Source organism: Pan paniscus, chromosome X (genome assembly GCF_029289425.2).
Source record: "Pan paniscus chromosome X, NHGRI_mPanPan1-v2.0_pri, whole genome shotgun sequence".
Classification (NCBI taxonomy): domain Eukaryota; kingdom Metazoa; phylum Chordata; class Mammalia; order Primates; family Hominidae; genus Pan; species Pan paniscus.
Window position 1 is genome coordinate 56,952,408 of NC_073272.2, and position 20,175 is coordinate 56,972,582.

The following is a 20,175-nucleotide window of genomic DNA, read 5'->3' on the forward strand; positions in this document are numbered from 1 at the left end:
GCTTCACTGTATTGTGATGGCCAGTCCCAGAGGTCCCTGTTAAAGACTTTGGCCACAAATTTTTAAATTTCCACCTTACTGTTTTTCTGGTTGGCTTTGGGACCCCAAAATAATGCATACCCCAGTGGATTGTCATAGTTCACAAGTTTATACTCCAGGTACCCATGCTATACAAACTCCTTGGTGATTACCTTTTTCAGGTGCCCAAATATTCTATACTTCTCCTTCAGTTTCACTTCTAACTTTTGCAGAACCTCCCAGATGAGGCTTTCCTTAGCTCAAGTGAGCACCATGAAATCGACGCCTAATATCACCTTTTTTGAAATTATTCTCATGTTTGATTGTGCTTTGGGACTTTGACATTTTCTGGGCCCTTGAAGTACCCCAAGCCTTTGAGGTTCTTTGCTTCTGAGAGATGCCTGAAACCACTGAGGATCTAGGGATCTCTCAAGTGCTGAGTTTCTCTGAGATTTTAGGGGCCTCTGAAGTACTGGGAACCTCGGACATGATCAAGCAATTCAAGGTTCTGTAGGGTTTGAAGGTGCTTAGACCCTTTAAGGCCCTCCAGACTTTTGACACGCCTAGAGCCTCTGAGGAGCTGAGGGTCTTTAAAGTGGTGGTAGCCTTAGAGGTGCTTGAGTCTTCTAAGGAGGACTGTGAGATACTTGAGACCTTCGAGATGTTTAAGGCCTTTGAGGTACTCACTGTCTCTGAGGTGCTTGGAACATTTAAAGTGCTCAGGGTCTTCAAGGTATTTGGGACCTCAGTGGTGCTGGGCCCTTTCAAGGTGCTTCTAGCCCTAGTGATTCTGGGGTCCTTTGAGGTACAGGGAGCCTCGAAGATGCTGGTAGCCTTTAAGGTTCTTAGGATATCAAGAATGCTCAGGGATTTTGAACCACTAGGGACCTCAGAGGTCCTGAGGCCCTTAGAAACTCTTGGAGCCCTCAAGATGCCAGGATACTTTAAGGTGATCTGAGACTTCAAGGTTCTTGGGACCTCAGAAGTTCTGGTAACCTCTAAGATGCTGGGGTCACTTGATATACTTTGCTTGGATGTACTTGGGCTCCTTGATGTGCTGGAGGCTATGGATGCATTTGGTATACTGGAAGTGCTTGGGGCCTCCCAGTTACTCAGGCCCTGCGAAGGGCTTGGAGTCTCCAAAGTGCTCAGGTCCCAGTAAGTGTTTGTGTTTGGAGTCTCTGATGCACCCAAGCCTTGTGAAGTACTAGGAATCTCAGAGACACTGGGTCTCCTAGGAGTGCTCTGACCCTGAGAAGTGCTGCAGTCATAAGAATTATTCCAGCCATGAGAGCTGCTGCAAACTTGGGAGTTTCTATGACCCGTTAAAGGAGTGGGGCCCCAGGAGGTGCTTGGCATCCAAGATGGGCTCGGTACCCGCATAGTGCTAGGAGTCTCAGATGTCCTCTGGCCCTGTGGATTACCATAGCCTCTGGAGGTGCTAGGGCTTTACCAAGTGCTTGGGCCCTTCAATTGTCAGGGGCCTGCCAGGTGCTGGGGCCCAGCCAACAGCTCTGGATCTCTGAGGGATGAGGGCCCTGCCAGGTACTCAGGCCTTGCCAAATGCTGGGACTTATAGCGGCACTTGGACATTGCCAGGTCCTCAGGTTCTGCCAGGTGGCTGGGTCCAGCCAGGAGGTTGAAGTCCCCCAAACAGTCTCTGCTAAGCTGTGGGATCCCTCCAGATTGTTGGGTCCATCCAGGAAGTACTCAATCCTTGTGAAGAACTCAGCCTCCACAATATGTTAGGAACCCAGCCCATGCCCCTCCAGGTGTTGGGGCAAAGTGAACAGGGACTCTAAGTCTCCAGGTTGTTTGACATCCCCAGGGTGCTTGGACCAAAGAAGACCCTGAAGGTCCTGGAAGTCCTTGGGCCTTGTGAAGCCATCAGGCCCTGTATATCACTGCCGGCACCTCCATTCTCTCCTACACCCTGTGAGCTTCGAAGAGACTCACTATTCTATCCTCAGAGCTTGTGTCCAGTGGTGTTGGGGAAGTGCAGGGAGAATGGGGGATGTGATTCACGCACGTAAGTCAGAGATGGGTACATACAAACCATAGTAGCCTGGAGGGCAGGAGGGAGTAACGTACTACAGTGCAGCCTTAGAAACTGGTCGCTTCAGCTGATATTACTCCCACTGCTGCCACCACTGCCTCTATCATTATTGTCTCTACTTTCTCTACTGCTGCCTCCTGCCTCAGCCCCTCCACCTTCCCTAGCTCTGCAGCCACAGCTGCGGCCGGCCACGGCCAACGCCTCTACTGCCACTGACAATGTGATCCCTACCGCAGGCAGTAAAATGCCACCATTATCCCATTGTGTAGCTGGTTTCCGTGCTGCAGCTTCCTGACTAACCACGCCTACCTACAGCCCTCCAGACTTCCTTCCCAGCAGCCTCCCGTCACAGGGCTCCCCTCATATGACTTTGTCCGCCCCACTTCCAGCACTTCCCACCTCTGACTCCTGCAGAGGAGGTGGGTGGTCTGCAGTTGAGAATGGGAGGCTGGCAACCAAGGGAGGAGGGTGCAGGGAAAGGAGTTGAGAAGAGGATGGCAACCAGTCCTTGCATTCTATAATAGCTCTCAGGTCTAAGGAAGTAGTGAGAATCTACTCCGTTCATACTGAAGGCGGGCTGTGTGTGTGGTTGGGGGGTTGGGAGGCCAGGCGTGGCAGGAGGGTGTATTCTTGGAAGGAATCAGCTGTCCCAGCCTTCTTTTCCTGTCTTGGCTTACACAGAGCATTCATTCACTCGCCCTGTTTCCAGAAGGCATTTATGTGTATACTAATCAATTCGTGGTCCCGTGTAGGAACTGAATAATATTGTTATGGCAGATATGCTGGGTGATGTGAGGAGATGGGACTGCGGAAACAAGCAGGGTGAAAGAGGTGCAGAGTCTTTAAAATGTGATAGATATATGCATGCCATATATGTATATGTATATGTGTATATGTGTGTGTACACACATATATATGTATATGTATGTATATATATACACATATGTGTGTGTACACATATATATGTATGTATATATATGTATAAAAAAATGCAGGGCACTGACAGGATCAGAAGAATTGCGTTTGTGCAGTCTCTCAGAAGAGCAGACTATCTCCTGGCAGACCACATAGGAAGCAATTAGAATAAAAAGCACTGGGAACTAAAGTATGCCTTAAGGCTGTTGCCATGGGGATGGAGAGGCAGAAAGGCATTTTAAAGGTGACCATTGAAGGGCTTTGCAGACAGAATGGATGAAGTGAATTAATCTCAAACATGGGGACAAGAAGAGAGATTAATATTATAAACACCAATGGCTAGTTGTATAAAATTTAAATATTAGGTCCTACTTACTGTCTATCTTTTACATATTGGATATGGTAAAACACTCCTTTTACGTCTTCCCTGACCCACTCTGCTCTCTCCTTCCCCACTGTGCTCCACTATGATGAAGTCAGCAATCATTATACCCATGGAGACTTGTATATATTTGCTACCTACTTATATGTCCATATAAGTAGGGGAGGGGGTGACGGAGTGCAGGTTGGCTTTAAGGTTTCTAGGCTCCAGTCTTCCTGGACACCTGATTTATTTTGCTTCTTTCAGAGCATACTCTGAACTTTATCCACTGCTTGCTTTTGCTCACTGTTTGCTCTGCCTGACCTGCCTTCTCAGCCTTTTCCAACTAGCTAAATTCCATCTGGCTGCTCACAGACTTGTTTCTCCCTGAAGCTTGTCTTGATCTGTCCAAAAGGGTAATGAGTCCTTTTTTACTCCATTGAGGAAAGCCCTATAGCTAGCACTCTGTATCTTTCTTATGTCATTCAAGGTAATAGTTTAAGCTGTTTCCCATCTGTAAAGTGGGGTTAATTATAGTACTGGCCTCATAGGTTGTGAGAATTAAATGAGATAATAACTGAAAAGCATTTATTACATGGTAAGCACAGACTTTGCCTCTCAAGGTTTTTCAAATGGTATGTGAGTGTGGCATTTAATAAATGCGTGCTGAAGGAATGCATGATGGAAAATATTTTATAGGTGTTCCTTACTGAACTCTTAAGAAACAAATGAATACTTTATGCCTGTCTGGCTGCAATTTTCTTTATAATTAGAGCCTACCGAGTCCTCCTATTGGGTAAGTCTAGCAATAGACCAATTTGGTTCAGGAAAGAAAGCACCTCTCCAGGACATAGTGCACTCTTGAGCCAGCCCTCCTTTTATGTCTTCCCTGACCCATTCTGCTCTCTCCTTCCCCACTGTGCTCCACTATGATGAAGTCAGCAATCATTATACCCATGGAGACTTGTATATATTTGCCACCTACTTATATGCCCATACACAACATGGGATCTCTTCCTTTATTTAAAGCACACTATACTGTATACATTGTTCAGCACTTTGATTTTCCAGCTCAAGTTTATATTTTTTATGTTTACCCATGTAGATACATGGAACTCTAGTTCATTTATTTTAGTTTTTAACATTTCATCATTTTCAGTTTATCTTGTTCCTAATGACCCACACTTATGCAGTTCCCATTTTTCCAAAACAAAATAATACTCTTATTAATATTTGTGTGCATGTCCCCTGTGAATATGTGCATGCATTGCTCTAGGATCAGCATCAATGAGTAGGGTTACTGATGTGTTGGCATGTATATGTTTAGATAGAGCACACGACTTTCTACTTTGTTTGATTTATAAAAATCAGACCATTCCATATTGAATTTCCAGGTTAACCTTTTTCCTAATAAATAATGAAATCCCCTCAATTTATACCTCTAATTCTTTCATTCTAATGGCTGAATGATATTCCTTGCAATTGATTTCCCATAATATCTTCAAGCATCTGCCTGTTGGCAGGGCGTACTGTATTTCCAACTTATTTAACCTTCTAAAAACAATGCTGAAATAAAAGTTCTGTTGTTAGTTTACTAGAATTTTCTCAAATGGGCAATATTTCCAACTGAGTATGAGACCCAAGTTTATCTTCAGGATGTTTAATGAATGATTTAAAATTCTTCCTTCTTACTTCAGTCAGAATAGAGATAATTTATGGCTTTTTCCTGAATCTTTAATAGAGAGCAGAGGCTTGTCTGACCACGTAATTCTGCAGTGTATAAGGTTTGTTGAACATTACCCCAAAGGCACTGGATGGGGCATCACTGAATGTTTTCCAGCAAGGAACTGAGGAGATCAGATCTGTGGTTTAGCAAAATCTCTTTGGCTGCAGTATGGAGAAAAACAGACTATGTGGGAGGGGAAAAGGGAGAGTGGAAGACCCTCATCCAGGCTACAGATAGTGGTGACCTGAAATAGAATGAGGATGGAGAGAAGGAAATGAATATGAGAGACATTTAGAAGACAGCAACAATAAGCCTTGTGGATTTCTTGGATCTTGGCAGTGAGGGAGAGAAAACAGGTTAAGTGGGGCATCCAGGTTCTGGCTTGGGTAGGAGATGAGATTCAGAATACAGGAGGAGAAGCAGGTCAGCTGCCTTGTGCTTCTCTTGGGTGCCTTGTCCTACTGTAGTATCATTGGATTTTAAATGACTGCTTAAGCCACACTAATGCTCGGCCTCCCACAACACACAGTCACAGAGCAAAGCAAGGTGCAGCCTGCCTGCAGAATTGTGGGAGAGTAGACATTGCCTATGACATTTGTGTCTTGGAGAAGATTCTCTCTTTAAGCATGAGTAAACCCATACTCAGTTTCCCATGGACTCTTCTCAGAATGACAATTGTCCTTAGAACCCCAAATTGAACCCATCATCACAGGTATGATGATGCTTCTCGAAATGCATCCTGGGGTCCTCTGGCATCTCAGGATGCCGACATGCCCCAAGTGACATCAGAGGTAATCTAAACAAAAGGCGCCAAATGATTCAACGCATTAAATAAGGCTGCATGCTCTTCTGCGACTTCAGTGCCTAACACTGGTGCCTTTAGAGTAGCTTTTTTTTGCTCCTCTTGGACATGCCCATACATTTTCCTAATGGGAACACCACCAGTTCTTCATTCTTTCTCTTTAGGAATGGGAATGAATTTGGAGGCAGACATGGGATAACTGCATCCTCAAAAAAATTTTTTAAAGTACTCAATTACATTAAAGTTTCCCCAGGTGTTACCCGCTGCATCACTTACTCTTAGGCAATGAACAGTGGTTGCATTTCCTACTTCAACATATATCTGAAATCCATATTATTAATATTCATAATATCAAGAATAGATAACTTGTTCTGCCATTCTTCATGTGCATTATCTCTAGGTGGTCACTGTCATTTGGATGCCCAATGTAGATATGAGGCATCTGAGGCTGTGACTGGCACAATAACAGACATGGTTTCAAATCCCTGACAGGTGATGGAGTCAGGAGTTTTGATACACTTCCCCTGATGGTGCAGACATTGTTCATTCCCTCTGTAGGTCATTAATAATGCTATTCCCAGTACCACCACCCTCCCTGTCTTACAGGGTTGTCTGTGTAGATTTATGCAGCAGGCACCTTCTTCTTCTTTACCTCACCTCCAGCCTCTCCTCATCCAAGGGCCTCTTGGTCACAAGATGATCCTCCTGAGGAGGCTCTTACTTGTTTCCCATCACTAGTCTATATTCCTTAGGTGCTGGGTTGTGTGCCTTGCTAGCTCAATGGGGTTTGGCCCATAGAAAATCCTCAAAATTAAGACATGATGGATCAAATGAATGAACGAACAAATGAATAAATGAGGCACTGTATCTTCCTTCCTTAACATCTCTCAGTTGGAGCCATTAGTGTGTTTGGCCTTCAGCCTGAGGTTTTCCCAGTTCTTGAGCCCATACTGATCAAGCGGGGGAGACCCTTAGACTCAGCCCTCTGCGCATTTGCATGGCTGTGTGCACATAAGCTGAGGCAGGAGAGCCCCCTAGGGCACCAGAATTTGCTTGCTCACCTGTATCCTTGCTTCTGGTTCCGTGTGAAGGTTCTGACGCTAGTCCCTCTGAGATAGACCATCTACTCAGCGCTTGTCTGTTCAAAATTTGGCATACTTTATCTTATCGAACCTTCACAACATTACTGAAGAGTGGGCATTCTCATTCTCTTTTGCAGGTGGAAGCCTGGCATGGAGATTTCTTACTTAGTTAGAAGTATGGACACAGGAGAGGAATGGGGGCAGAACATCAATAAAAATGTCAACCATTTCTTGAGCAGCTTGTCTGTGCCAGGCATTTTGCATATTCCATTTATAATATAGTTACTATTATTCCTGTAATTCTAAAGATGAGGCATCTGGGACATAACAGAAACAAATACTTGTTCAACATCAGTGTTAAGTTTTGTACCTGGGTTCAAGCCCAGGTTTGTTTGATGTCATATCCCATACCCTTATGACAAAGCCAAGTGTTGGGTATGGGAGTAGACTGAAGGAGTAGGGACTGGTGTATGTGAAGGGTGGGGATGTGTGACAAGGCAATGGCGGATATCCCAGCTGACATAAACCTCCCTTCCCCCTCCAGAGGACTGAGAGTCTTGAATGGCTCTGAGGTCGGAGCTCATCTACAGGCCATCTCCACCTCCTCCATAATTGTCAGAAGTCAACACTTCAAGATTAATAAAAATCTTTATAACCTGGAAGCTACAAAAGGGAATCAACTTCATTATTACAACATTCCTTTTCTTGTCATCAATCAACGACTAAATGAGCCACTATCCTTCCTAGAAGGGACACTGTGGCTTGAGAAACTTTTACCATTGGTTAGCATCAGCGCTTAGTGTGCCCTGCAATGTAATGTTAGTCTATGATTGTTGATGGCTCTCTTTAGCACACAGATGTCTGGACCTCAGGTAACAAATTCATGGTGAATTTGTTAATATCCCCTTTTAATATCCCCTTTTAATATCCTTTTATAGCTGAGTATAATAATGGCAGCAGAGATGCAGAGAAGTGGACAGATGGTAGAGATATTCATGTGGTGGAATAGACTAGACTTGGTGATCAACTTGCTATGACAAAGAAAGGGAAGAGAGTAGTTCATGATGAGTTCAAAGGGCATTTGTTTTTCCTCTGGACCGTTGATAATTTGATGGTAGTACCATTTCCTGAGACATAAAACAGGAGGAGCAGGTTTTAGAGAGGAAATGACTATGAGTTCAGTTTGGGTTTCATTTGAGGTACCCTGGGACATCTGACTGGAGAAGCCCATTAGGCAGGCTGCTAAATAAAGGAGTGTGGGATTTCTCAAGACATCCAGGGTACATTTAGAGATTAAGGAATCACCAATACACAGATGGCAAATGAAAGAAGGAGGATGAGCTTACGTAGAGAGAATGTATAGACATAAGCAAGTCTAACATTTAAGGCTTAAGAAGAAAATGAGAATGCACAGTGTTTAGAAAGCATTTTAAGATTAAAATAGTTAAATAGTAAAATATATTTAAAAGTCATTTCATATTTAAAAGAGAGTCAATTTTCTTTCAGTATTCAAGTAGCAATCTCCTGGTAAGATGCTATGCAGAAAATCATTTAGAAGTTGACTTTTAAAACTCTGAAAAACAGGTGACTTTTCTATTTTAGTAAGGCAATATTTTAGGTTACACTGTACTCAAGTGAGTAAAGCTCTTTAGTTTTGTTTCTAGTAGTGAAAAATTTCCTAATTCAGTCCCATGGATATCAGATGCTTCTAAATCATGATTTCCCATTTCAGGCACTTTTCCTACATTGTCTTAGTCCGCTTGAGATGCCACAACAAAATATCACAGACTAGGAGGCTTAAGCAACAGGAATTTATTTTCTCACAGTACTGGAGACTGAGAGAAGTGCTTCTAAGTGAATGAGGGTTCTACAGCCAAAATATGAGCTATTAAAGAAATGGAAGCTGGCATTGAAATTTTGAATGCCTTTGATTTTCTTTTTTATTTGTCAGCATTGTCAACTGTGATCACATAGTTCATATTGTATAGCAGAAGGGAAAAAAGAAAACAACAAAACTCCCAAATTATTACAAAACCTGTGGGGGAAGGAAAGGGAAAACTCTCAGCTCTTTGTTCCTCCAGGGACAGTTTCTAGGACCTAACTTTTGGCTCCAAGCTCAGACTCCTTTCCAAATATTCTTCTTCACTCGGGTTGCCAGCTCTAGTTGTAGCAATAACAATGGCTAGCTACCACTAATTGAACATCTACTATGTGCCAGATACTTTACTCATTTAAGAATCAAATTTACTGAACATTTATTATATGCTAGGCACTGGTCCACTCATTGGGATTTTAAGGATGAGGTCTCAGTCTATTAGAGCAAACAGAGAATTTAGAAAGGTGAGTATAACAGGTGCTGCCTTTGATTAGGAAAATCTTGAATGATGCATACAAGCATGAATCAGGGGAATCAGCTTAATTTTTAGTGGTCAGGGAAGGTATGTATGAGTAAGTAAGTGGTCTAGATTGAGACGCAAAGTTTGGTAGGAGTTAGCTAGGAGAAGAGTGAGGGAAAGTGTTGCATACAAATGGAACAGTATGTTTGAGGACCTGGAAGCCAAAATGAACTCAGGCACTTATAAGAGTTTTGGTGATTGTAAACTTTTCTCTCTAAGAGTCAAGTTTTATTTCCTGTGTGACCCAAGTATCTGGAGGCATGCATAATTTTTAGTCCATAATACTATATACATTGTGTGGCTGTGCATAATTTATTCCACCATAACCCTACTGCTGAATATGTATTTACTTGCTTTTAGAAGCAATGATATTGCCCTCATCCTGTACACATTTTTACACTTGTCCATTTATTTAGTTATAATATATTTCCAGTCATGGAATTTCTGATTCAGATGGCTGTGCACATTTAAACTGTGATGCATGTATCCAGCTTGACTCTCTTGAATGTTTGTGTCATTTCATGGTATCACCAGTAGTGAACTGATAGTGACTATATGACCACATCTGTACTTGCCTTAAGCATTGTCAAGCATGTTACAAATTGGTAATCAGATAAATGAAACACTATATCTCCCTAATGTTGCTTTTAACAGTTTTTTGATGTGTAATTGGCATACAATAAACCACATATCTTTAAACTACATATATAAGTTTTGACATCAAAACTTATGAAACTGTACACCTTAAATATATGTAGCTTATCATATGCCTATATATATATATACCTGTGAAACTGTCACCATAATCAAGATATTATCATATCCTTCATCATCAAGTTTCCTCATGCCCCTTTGTAATCTTCCTCTTTATATCACTTCCCTTCCCTCACCCCAGAGAAACACCAATTTGCTTTCTATCAAAATAGATTATATTGTATTTCCTGTAGTTCATACAAATAGAATCATACTATAGGTACTCTTGTTTTTCAATCTAGCACCTTTCACCCAGCTTAATTATTGTGAGATTCATTCATGCTGCTGTGTGTATCAAACATTCTTTTTTTCTGTTATCTCATTGTATGGATGTATCACAATTTGCTTATCCATTTACCTGTTGATGGACATTTGGGTTGCTTACAGCTTTTGACTATTACAAATAAAGCTACTATAAACATTTGTGTGCAAGTCGTATGAACATATGCTTTCATTTGTCTTGGGTAAATAAGTGTGGAATGGCTGGATAGTATAGCAGGTGTACGTTTAACTTTTAAATAAATTTCCAAAATATTTCCCAAAGCTATTGTCAAATTTCACGTTCCTACCAGAAATGTACGAAAATACCAGTTCCTTCAAATCCTTGCCAACATTTATTATTTTCTATCTTATTATAGCCATCTTAGTGTGTGAAGTGTTATCTCATTGTAGTTTTTATTTGTATTTCCTAATGATGAATGATGTTAAGCACCTTTTCATGTGCTTATCTGCCATCCAAATACCTTCTTTGGTGAAATATGTGTTCAAATCTTTGGCCCATTTGTTCATTGGGTAACTTCTTTGCTTATTATTAAGTTTTTAGTGTTTTGTGGAATACAAATTCTGGATAAAAGAGCTTTATCAGATTTGCTAATATTATCTTCCAGTCTATGGTTTGCCTTTTCATTCTTTTAACAATGTCTTTTAAAAAGAAGAAGTTCTTAATTTTGATGAAATCCAATTTACCATCCTTTTTTCTTTTATGAATTATGCCTTTGATGACATAAACAAGACATTATTTCTTACTTGTGTAAATGTGTGGGGTACAAGCGTAATTTTGTTTCATGGATATATTACATAGCGGTGAAGTCAGGGCTTTTAGTGTATCCATCACCGGAAAAAAATCCCTTGTACCCGTTGAGTAATTTCTGATCATACAACCCTCTCCCATCCACCAACTCTTCCAAGTATCCATTGTCTATCATTCCACTCTCTATGTCCATGTGTATACATTATTTAGCTTCCACTTGTAAGTGAGAACATGCAGTATTAGTCTTTCTGTGTCTGAGTTGTTTCAGTTAAGAAAATGGCCTCAGTTCCATCCATGTTGCTGCAAAAGACATGATTTCATTCTTTTTATGGCTGAATAGTATTCTATTTTGTGTGTATGTGTGTGTGCCACATTTTCTTTATCCAGTAATCTGTTGATAAACACTTAGGTTGGGTTCCATATCTTTGTTATTGTGAATGGTTCCTTTTCCTTTGGGTAGATACCCAGTACTGAGATTGGTTGTTTTATTTTTACTTCTTTGAGAAATATCCATATTGTTTTCCATAGAGGTTGTACATTCTCACCAACAACGTATAAGCATTTCCTTTTCTCCACATCCTCTCCAACATCTGTTATTTTTTGTCTTTCTAACAATAGCGATTCTGATTGGTGTAAGATGACATCTCACAGCAGTTTAATTCTAATTTCTCTGATTATTAGTGATGTTGACCATTTTTCCTATGCTTGTTGGCCATTTCTGTCTTCTACTAAAAAATAACTATTCATCATGTCCTTAGCCTTTTTTTTATTTTTTATTTTTTGACAGAGTCTTGCTCTTGTCACCCAGGCTGGAGTGCAGTGGTATGATCTCCGCTCACTACAACCTCTGCCTCCCGAGTTCAAGTGATTCTCCTGCCTCAGCCTCCTGAGTAGCTGAAATTACAGGCACCTGCCACCACGCCTGGCTAATTTTTGTACTTTTAGTAGAGATGGAGTTTTGCCATGTTAGCCAGGCTGGTCTTGAACTCCTTATCTCAGGGAATCCTCCTGCCTCGGCCTCCCAAAGTGCTGGGATTACTGGCGTATGTGCCCAGCCAGCCCACTTTTTTAATAGAATTATTTATTTATTTATTTATTTATTTTTAGTTATTGTAGTTCCTTGTAAATTCTGAATATTAGACTCCTGTCAGATGCATAGTTTGCTAATATTTTCTCTCATTCTACAGGTTGTCTCTGTTCACCCTGTTGATTACTTCTTTTACTGTGCAGAAGCTTTTTAGTGTAACTAAATCCCATTTGTCTGTTTTTGGTTTTGTTGCCTATGCTTTTGAGATATTAGGCATAAATTCTTTGCCTATATCAAAGTCCAGGAGAGTTTTCCCTAGGCCTTCTTCTAGTATTTTTATAGTTTTGGGTTTTACATTTAAGTCTTTAATCATTATTGAGTTGATTTTTTTAATATGGTGACAGATAGGGGTCCAGTTTCATTCTTCTGCATATGGCAATCCAGTTATCCCGGCACCATTTATTGAACCCAGTGTGCTTTCTCCAGTATATGTTCTTGTGGCTTTGTAAAAAATCTGTTAGCTTTAAATATGTGCCTTTATTTCTGGGTTCTTTATTCTGTTCCATTGATTTACATGTTTATTTTTATACCACTATCATGCTTTTTCATTTACTGTAGCCTTGTAGTATAATTTGGAGTCAGGTAATGTGATGCCTCCAGCTTTGTTCTTTTTTCTTAAGCTCACTCTGGCTATTGGGGCTCTTTTTTGGTTCCGTGCAAATTTTAGGATTTTTTTTTAGTTCTACGAAAAATGACATTGATATTTTGAAAGGGATTGCATTTAATCTGTAGCAATCTAAAGCAATTGCTTGAGGCAGTTTTGCCATTTTAATGATATTAATTCTTCAGATTCATGAGGATAGGATGTTTTGCCTTTTGTTTGTGTCATCTACAATTTCTTTCATTAGTGTTTTGTAGTTTTCCTTGTAGAAATCTTTCACCTCCATGGTTAAATATATCACTAGGTATTTTTTTGTGGCTATTGTAAATGGAATTGTCTTCTTGATTTGGTTCTTGGCTTGACTGTTATTTGTGTATAGAAATGCTACTGATTTTTGTATGTGGATTTTATATCCTGAAGCTTTACTGAATTCATTTATCAAGTCTAAGAGTGTTTTGGTGGAGACTTTAGGGTTTTCTAGATATAATCAGCAAACAGGGATAACTGGCTTTTTCTTTTTCAATTTGGTTGCCCTTTTTTTCTCTCTCTTGCCTGATTGCTATTGAATAAGAGTGGTGAAAGTGGGCATCCTCGTCCTGTTCTAGAATATTTTTGAACCTAGGATTAGCATGAGTTGGGAAGCAGTTATTTTCCTTCAAGCTTTTGGGAGAATTTTTAGGAATGACATTATTTCTTGCTTAAATATTTGGTAGAATTCAACAGTGAAGCCATCTGGGCCTGTAGTTTCCTTTGTGAGACAGTTTTAAACTATAAATTTAATTTCTTCATTAGATGTGGAATTATTTAAGCTATCTATTTCATCTTGAGTTAGCTTTGTTAGTTTGTACCTATCAAGGATTTTTTCCATTTAATGTAAGTTGTGTAATTTATTGGCATGAAGGTCTTCATAACATTCCCTTCTCTTATTAAAATCTCTAGAGTCTATAATAATGCCATCTCTCTCTTTCTTAACATTGATAATTTGTCTTCTGTCTTACTTTCCTGATCACCTGCGTAGAGATTCATCAATTTTATTGACTTCTCAAAGAAACCAACTTTTCGATTCATTGATTTTTCTCTATTTTCTGCTTTCTATTTCACTGATTTTTGTTGTGATTTTTTTTTCTACCTACTTTAGGTTTAATTTGCTCTTCTTTTTCCATTTTCTTAAGGTGGATGCTGAAATCATAATGTTGAGACCACTCTTTACTTCTGATATTGATGTATATGTAATGCTATAAAATTTCCCCTAAGTACTGATTTAGTGGCATTGCACAGACTTTTTCCTTTTTAAATTTTCATAGAGTAAAACTGATTTATTTTACAGTAAAATTCTATAAATTTTAATGCGTATATAGATTTATGTTACTACTACCACAATTAGAGTATGGGACAGATGTATCACTACCAAATATTTTCTTATGCTATCATTGCATGGTCATACCACCTCCCCACCATTTATCTTCCAGGGTTTTATAGTTTTAGGTTTTACATTTAAGTGTTTAATCCATCTTGAGTTGATTTTTTTTTCTTTCTTAATCTGGCTGTGTTGTCTTTCAACTCTTGGACCATTTTCTTGTGTTTCTTGGATTGTATTTCAACCTTCTCCTTTATCTCAATGAGCTTCCTTGCCATCCAGATTCTTAATTTTATGTCTGTCATTTCAGCCATTTCAGTCAAGTTAAGAACAAGTACTGTGGAACTCATGCAGTCATTTGGAAGTAAGCATCTGCTGGACTGAAGGAGCCAAGATGTTCCCAGTCTACTAGCAATAACACTCCAATGGAGGCCTCTGGCAAAAGCGCTCCAGCAAGGTAACGGCAGGTCTGTGCCCACACATGCACTGGTGAGTCTGTAGGGGTCTCCATGCTCTTGCATGCTGGTGGTGGGTGGTGGCAGTGGGTCCCTGCGTGTGTGTGTGCTGGGAAGGCAGCGGAGGGAGGCTATGGGCAAGTGTGCACTGGTGGGTAAATGCTGAGGGTGGGTGGGTTCATGCTACTGGGGGAAGGCTGTGGGCAGGTGTGCATCAGTGAGGGAATGCTGCTGACAGGTGTGCACTGGTGGCAGTCTGTCTGCAAAAGTACTCCAATGGTTAGGTGGGTTCTGCAGGTGAAACAGCTATTGCAATGTATGCTGGCAAGCTGAGGCTGTGCTGCAAGCAGGTGCCATCAGGTAAGGTCCCTGGGAGAGGCCAACAGATTGGGGGGGCACTCACATCACACTGGTCTTGTCCCATGGGCAAGACAGCCCTGCTCTCTTTGGATCTGGCAGCCAAGCTCACAAGGGCTACAGCCACCTAGAGGAGGATGGTGAGCCTTGGGGGCTAGGCACACATGGCTATGCTCCACTGAAAGCCATTCCCATGCCAAATGCTTGGGGCTCTGTGCAGGCTGGAGTTCTGTTTCTGCAAACTCTCTGGGCAGTTCTCCCTGCCAGCTCAGATTTCTCTGAGGGCTGCGGGATCTCCCACAGCTAGGATCCCAGAGGTCCATGGTGAGAATGGGCCACTCCATGCCTTCTTCACTCACCTCTTCCCTGGGGACCACTTGGGGCCAGGAATGAGTCCTGGTGCTTGGCAAACCTGTGCAGGGTTCTCAGCTTCCTCTCCTTTCAGTCTGGTGTCTGCATCCTCACTCTGTCCACTCTTTTTTTTTTCTTTTTTGAGAGGGAGTCGCACTCTGTCCGCCAGGCTGGAGTTCAGCAGCATCATCTCGGCTCACTGCAACCTCCCTCTCCTGGGTTCAAGTGATTCTCCTGCCTCAGCTTCCCAAGTAGCTGGGATTACAGGCACTCGCCACCATGCCTGGCTAAATTTTGTATTTTTGGTAGAGAGGGAGTTTCATCACATTAGCCAAGATGGTCTTGAACTCTTGGAACTTTTGACCTTAAATTATACGCCTGCCTCAGCCTCCCAAAGTGCTGGGAGTACAGATGTGAGCCACCGTGTCTGGCCTGTCCACTCTCAATGTCTTGTTTCTGGGGGTCTGTTTGGAGTGAGCTAGTCTACTTGATCTCAGTGGGAGAAGCTCTTTCTGGCTTCAATTAGTTTGCCATCTTGACTCGCCAGCATTTTCTTTTGACCATTTTTATTTCTGTAAGATTGGTAGTAATGTCCACTCTTTCATTTCTGATTTTAGTATTTTGAGTCTTCTGTCTTTTTTCTTTGTCAGTCTAGCTAAGTTTGTCTATTTTCTTGATTATTTTCAAAGAACCATGTTTTCATTTTATTAATTCTCGTTTGTCTATTCTTTATTTTGTTTGTCTCCCATCTAATGTTTATTATTTCCTTTCTTCTGCTGGCTTTAATTTGCTCTTCTCCTTATAGTTTCTTGAAGTGTCATGTTAGGCTACTGATTTGAGGATCTTTCTTCTTTTCTAATATTGGTGCAAACTGCTATAAATTTCCCTCAGCACTGCTTTTGTTGCATTCCATAAATTTTTGTATGTTGTGTTTTCATTTTTATTTATCTGTGTTTTCTAATTTCTTTTGTGATTTTTTTTTCATCCACTGGTAATATAAGAGTGTGTTGTTTAATTTCTACATATTTGTGATTTTTTTCAGTTTTCCTACTGTTATTAAACTCTAGCTTCATTCTATTGTGGTTGAAGATTATATGATGTGTAATTTTAATATTTTTTTAATTTATTGAATCTTATCTTGTGGCCTAACATATGACCTGTTTTGGATAATGTTCCATGTGCCCTGGAGAAGAATATGTATTCAGCTGTTGTTGGATTGAGTGTTCTTTATGTGTCTGTCAGGAGGGTTCTCTACATATCTGTTAGATGTAATTGGTTTATAGTTTTGTTCAAGTCTTCTATTTCTTTATTGATCTTCTGTCTAGATGTTATATCCATTACTGGGTATGGGATATTGAAGTTCTAAACTCTTATTGTATTACTGTCCACTTCTCCCTTAAATTCCGATAGTTATCACTTCAAATTTTGGGGACTCTTTGGTTCAGTGTACAAATGCTTGTGATTGTTATATATTCTCCGTTCATTAATCATTTTATTAATATATGAAATCCTTCTGAATGTTAAAAGATTACAGGACATGAAAGTGATGCCTTTGGAAAAAATTATATTGCTTTTCAAAGTTCTTCTCATATCTTCATCAGCAGAGTGGTCAAGCAAACACTATTTTATTTTCTTGTTTGAGCTAATGTGAGCACAATTGTGTTTTGTTTGTGCAGTCTTTTACATTCTTATATTTGGGCATCATTGTACAGGAACAGTTGCCTTTTGCAATTAAAGGTACAAAACAATAAAAAGTTTTATGTAAAAAACCCTTCAGTTTTTCAATTCTATAAGTATTCTTTCTCATTTTGCATTTAAGGACAATTTTAACAGAAAGCATTTATTTATAAAACTTCAACAACTTTGTCTTTGGCTGAAGTGTATTGGCTTCTCTTTGAAGCATCTTCTCCATATTTGTTTTTAGTTGAAAAATAATAATGATATATATTTATGAAGTATGATATGATGTACACACACACAGACACATCCTACTTTGTCTCTTGTAAAATTTATTTTACTAATATTCTGTTTTGTCTGATGTTAGCATAGTGACCCAGAACTCTTTATATACTATTTTTACATTAAATATATTTTTCCATCCTTTAAATTTCACCTCATTTGTTTTTTGGATCTAACCTGAGTTTCTTGTAGACAATGCGTAATTAAATTTTTGAAAAATCCATTCTGCCAACCTCTGCCTTTCGATTGGGAAGTTACATCATTTACATTTAAAGTAATTACTTATAAGGAATTACTTACTTCTGCCATGTTATTATTTGTTTCCTGAGTGTTTTATAGTTTTTTTATTCCTTATTTTCTCCATAAATTGTCTTTTTTTGTGTTTAACTGTGTTTTTGCAGGGTACCACTTTGGTTACCTTTTCATTTCCTATGTGGATATTATTTAGATATTTTCTTAGTAGTTACCATGAGGATTTCAATTAACATCTTAAATGTATAAGAACTTCATTTGAATTGATACCAACTTTGTTAAAATAACGTAAAAAATCTCTCTTATCATACATTACTATCCTTTTCGCTACTGTTGTGACAACTTACATCTTTATACTTTGTGTGCATATTGTTGTAGACATAATTTTTATGCATTTGTCTTTTAAATATTGTAGGAAATGGAAAGTGGAGTTACAAACCAAAAATACAGTAATACTGTCTTTGTATTCACCTATATAGTTAATTTTACTGATGTCCTCTATTTCTTCAAGTTACTCTCTAATGTTGTTCCTTTTCAGCATGAAGTACTCTTTTTAGCATTTCTTGTAAGACAAATATGCTAACATCAAACTCCTTTAGTTTTTATTTATCTGAGGAATGTTTGAACTTATCTTTCATTTTTAAAGAAAAATTTTTCCACACATAAAATTTTTGATTGAGAAGCTTTTTTCCTAACTTGTCAAAAAAGCACCCACCCCCTTCCATTATGTTTTCCATGGTTTCTGATAGAAAGTCAGCTCTTAAAATACTCTCAACAATCCCTTGTATGTGATGAGTTGCTTCCATCTTGTTGCTTTCAGTATTTTTCCATTGTTTTGCTTTTAACAATATGATTATATTGTGTCTCAGTATGAATCTTTTTGAATTTTCCCTATTTTGAGTTAATTGAGATTCTTGTATATGTACATTTATGTTTTTCATCAAATTTTGTTTTTGAGTATTATTTTTAAAATATTTTTTCTGCCTATTTCTTTCTCTCTTTCCTTCTGAAACACCTGTAATGTGTATGTTATGCTTGACATTGTCCCATAGGTATTTTAGGCAATGTTTATTTCCTTTTATTCTTTTTCTTTCTGCATCACAGACTGGGTAATTTCTATTTTCTTATTTTCAAGTTTGCTGATTCTTTCTTCTGCCTGTTCAAATCTGCTGTTGAGTTGCTCTAGTAAATTTTTTTTTAATTTCAGTTAATGTGCTTTTCAGCAACAGTATTTCTATTTGATTCCTTTTATAATTTCTGTCTCTTTTTGATATTATCTATTTGTTGACACATTATTTTCCTAATTTCCCTTAGTTATTTGTTCATATTTTCTCTTAGCTCTTTGAGAATTTTAAAGACAGTTGATTTAACACCTTTACTAAATTCAATATCTAGAATTCCTCAGGAATTATTTCTGTTAATCCGTATTTTTCCTGTGAATGAACTATACTTTCCTAATTCTTTGTGTACCCCATATTTTTTGTCGAATTGTGGACATTTTGAATATTATTGTGTGGTCATTTCAGAAATTAGATTCTCCTCCTTACTCTCTGGCTTTGCTTTTGTTGATTTTTGATGGCTTCAGTCATCCACTTGTTTAGTGAATTTTTAAAACTACTTTTGCAAAGATTGTATTTTTTGTCATGTGTGGTCACTAATGTCTCTGTTCCATTATCTCAATGGTCAATCAATGATCCAACAGAAACTTTTAAACATTTGGAGCCACATGGTTAAAAAAAAAAGTACTCTCCCAATCTTTGAAGCTTAGCTCTGTACTGGGGTATTCCTTCTATGCTAAACCAAGCTGCTTGGGATTTTGTTTTACCTTTCAACTTCTACTAGTGTGGAGTCCACAGATCCACTGGAAGTTGGAATCCTAGGTATCACTCAGGTACTTTCTAAGTATGCATTCTCCCCTGTACATGCACATGTATTTTTCACTCTGTTTTCCTGAGTAAAACCTTGCTTTGTAACCTGCTGTTTCAGGGCTCTTAAATTCTCTCAGCTGCATGTCTTATCTGCAGTCCTTTTCCTAAGGGAAGAATGGGATGTGCATGATTATATATTTCAACAGATGCCACTACTGCCCAGAAAGCGGTAGTGGGGGGCAGGTGGCAAAAGACAGCCTCTGTGGCCAGTCCCTCAGGAAATCAGCAGAAAGGTCAAAATACACAACCTCAACATTTTAAGAAAAAGGTCCATATTAGTTTACAGACATCAGCAATCTACATGAGAAACATGGGTTTCCATCCCCCGCTTAGCTGCTATTGCACTGGAAAATGGGAGCTGGTAGGCAGGCGAGAAAAAATGCCACAGTGCTCTCCTACTTGATGTTCTTTTCTTCATTAAGCAGCCCCCTCCAGTTGCAGCAAATTTCTCATTAGACTCCAGAGTTCCAAAAACATTAAGTCAATCTTTGATAGATCAAGGAGGTTTTAGTTGAGAAACTGATTCTTTAAGTGTTTTACTCCAATATTTTTTTGAAGTCATCTACATTGGTTGATTTTTGTATGTTGAACCACTCTTGGATTTTTGGGATAAATCCCATTTTGTCATGGTGCATAATCCATTTTACATGCTGCTGCTTTCGTCTTGCTGGTATTTTGTTGAGGATTTT

The 20,175-nt window shown here is 39.3% G+C and overlaps 1 protein-coding gene across 3 annotated transcripts in view; it reads left to right on the forward strand.

Moving 5' to 3' along the window:
- FOXR2 (forkhead box R2) overlaps nt 1-20,175 on the forward strand; it is a 135,022-nt gene that overhangs the window by 8,900 nt on the left and 105,947 nt on the right. For all 3 annotated transcript variants that reach the window (XM_055106430.2, XM_055106434.2, XM_055106432.2), the window contains exon 2: nt 14,495-14,673. The gene's annotated coding sequence lies outside the window, so the exon portion shown is untranslated. The remainder of the gene's footprint in view (nt 1-14,494; nt 14,674-20,175) is intronic.